The sequence below is a fragment of the Apaloderma vittatum genome, unplaced genomic scaffold, assembly GCF_000703405.1.
Source record: "Apaloderma vittatum isolate BGI_N311 unplaced genomic scaffold, ASM70340v1 scaffold12040, whole genome shotgun sequence".
Classification (NCBI taxonomy): Eukaryota; Metazoa; Chordata; class Aves; order Trogoniformes; family Trogonidae; genus Apaloderma; species Apaloderma vittatum.
Genome location: NW_009694026.1, coordinates 26139 through 29109, shown reverse-complemented (window position 1 = coordinate 29109; position 2971 = coordinate 26139). Strand labels below are relative to the sequence as shown.

General features: G+C 39.7%; 1 pseudogene; it reads left to right on the top strand.

The window, feature by feature from the left end:
* The first annotated feature begins 354 nt into the window (after positions 1 to 354).
* On the top strand, positions 355 to 522 carry LOC104271391 (annotated as a pseudogene).
* The last annotated feature ends 2449 nt before the right edge of the window (positions 523 to 2971 follow it).

Genomic DNA, 2971 nt, shown 5'->3' with positions numbered 1-2971 from the left:
CGGTGGGTCCGCCTGACACAGGACGGTTGAACCTGTTGGAGGTCGCTTCTCGCTGCACCCAGCTTCCACCTGGGAAAAGGCTGTGCCAGGACGGTGTAAAGAGCTGTGAGGGTTGTGCATCGGTGACTTCACAGAAATTTGTCCTGTGGAACAAATAATAATAGCAATAAAAAAGAATAAATCTGCCCTAAGTAGATGGGAGAACTCTGAGAAGCATATCTTTGTGGAACGGCACCGAATATTAGTAACTCCCGAGGTGTTTTCTTAGCATTTGTAGAGAGCTGTGTGCAGCAAGGAAGGTGCTTTGTAGCCTAATAGGAAAGCAAAGCTCGTATCTGGAGAATAAATATTCTCATGTTTTTCTCTTTTCAGGCTGGCTGGAAGGAAAACCATGCAACGTTTATGAATGAACTGAAAAACCTTCAAGCTGAAGGACTTACGACTCTTGGCCAGTCCTTAAGGACAGCTTTTGATTTATTAAATTTAAATAGATTAGTAACTGGCATAGACAACTATGGGCAGGTAGGTTGGCTGTTAATAGGTGGAGAAATCATAAAACACACAACCTTCCCAGAAACAACAATTAGCTACTTGTCCAAAGTGGCATCTTCATCAAATAGTATGAGGCCTTCTTCAAAAGTAAGCAGAGAGCTCAAATAGTTTGGTACCTATGGTTTGGTATCCAACTTTTTTTTTTTTTTTTAACTTCAGTTATTCCTCAGGTTTTAAAACTGTGATGTGCCTCCAAGTTGAGCTTCGCAGTTAAACTTTGTCCTTTTTTTGTATCAAGTCTGTGTTTCAGAACCTTTGGCAGGGTCATGAAAACTTTACTTTCTCTCTACAGTGCTATATAATGAATTGAGTACAGTTTGGGAGATGAGCTGTTTTTCCAGCAACACTGCATGTCCAGAAGTGCTGAATGGGGCACAACTTCTCCAAACCCCTTTCTTTCCAATGAGTTTTCTACAACTTTTCTCAGCATACCTGTACTTTTAGAAACCTGCCCGTTGTATCAGACTTGAGAAGTTGTGCTTTTTTAATGTCTGTCTTGCAGTTATCCATTTAAAGCAGGACTTCTTTTTGGAGTGGGTCAGTATTTTCTTCTTCAACAGTGTGAGTTGCTAAGGGACAGAAAGTCAAGGTTAAATATGTGCTTTACGAAGCGTACCTGGTTCTTTCTGGCTCTAGATCAAACTCTGGGTTTCTTTGGCATAAATAGCATTATTAGTATGATACAAAGTATATCACGTATTTTTCATGTGGAATATACTAACTTGAATCTCCCTTTTTCGTTTGTTCTCATGCAAGGCTCCCTCATCTGAGAATTAGTTGCTGCTCTTGGTATTTAACATGGAAATGTGGTTGTGAAAATAAGTCGCCTTTCTCCCCCCTTCCCTTTCCAGTCTAAGCAGTCTATGTGATAACATGCCATGTTTGCTTGGGAAGGATTGTTGCATTGTATGGCTTTGCCACTAGGTGGTCAAGTGAGCCTAAACACTTTTTAAAATGCCAGTTTAGTGATGAAACTTAAAAAACCCAAAGTACCGGTTCTACACGTCTTTTGTTTTTTTTTCTATAACCATCTGCAGTCCTCTTACACATCTCTATGTTAATCTTTCCCGTTTTCTGATATTTTTGTCTAGTTACACGAGTGATACAAGGATTTTTTGAACATTTAACCACTCTAGGCACATGTATGAAATATTTGCCGTTTCCCATTGCTACTGATAAATATGACACACTAATTAAACCTCTGTCAAATAGTTTGCTCTAAGTGAACCAGGTATGCTCAACTACTTGATTCAAGTGGGCGATTGAGATGTGACTGTTTCGACTCACTAGTAGTGTTCATTACTGGAAGTAGCTGCTTTTTTGTGTGTGTGCCTGGAGCAATGACTTCCTTTGTCTGGTCTGTTTTGGTTACAAAATCTATATCTGGACTGAACACACCCCTCCTTAGGCAAGTTTTTTGCTCTGTTCCACAAGTGGAGCTGGCTGGTGGAAGAGGTGTTCGCATGTGCAGTCAGGTGACTAAATAGAAATTCTAACTCTTTTATAGTGCCTGCAAAAATAGATGAATATGCAAGTGCCGGGTCTCCTGCTGCTGAAGCCACAGGTTCCCATTTTGGCTCTTCTAATCCAAGTAGCATTTTTTCATAACTCTGATCAAATTCTGGAGCACTTAACTGGTCCTTCAGCGCTTACAGGATGAGATCCAGAGCAGTTAACTTTCCTCAACTTCACGTTGGCCTTTGAGCACTATGTCATGTTATCCTGTCAACTTCCTATTGTTTATGGCTACTGCCTAAAATTTGCACAAGGTAAATGGGTATTTAAACATAAATGGCTTGAGAAATTTCCAAATTCAGGATAATAAAAGTGATCAGAATGCTCAGTTGCGTTTGAAATAGTTCTTAGTCAAAGTACTAAGTGCTGATTCACTTTTTAAAGCAGTTAGAAATATTAAGAGTGTAAAATATTTGAGTAGTTAACTAAAATATAGCAGACATGTTTGAGGAGTGATTATCTTAGAGTGGGAGGAGAAGACAATCTTACAAAAACACAGTAGAAGATCTTAGGTGTGGTATTACGTGAAGTAATAAATCTGAACTTCTTCTAAGCTTTTCTCTGGAAAATTTCTCTGACAACCTGACTCTTCGGGTTTCTTTGACTCATGCTTGTTTTTGATGCATTGACAAGCTTCTAAGATACTTGCAGAGATCCACTTGTTTCACATGTATGAATTGTAAACCAGATTTTTATTACTCTACAAATGACAAGACACGATACAAGCTTGGTGGCATTGTCTGGTTATGTCATCCAACGGCACGATGGCTTGTCCCCCTGCTGAGTGTGAACTGTTTGTTTAAATGGCAGCGTAACTCACTTGATTTCTTTCAAAGTAGACCGGAGTTCTCCATCAGCTGGCTTCCTGAACGAGAATGATGGCTGAACGGTCATTCTGAAATGG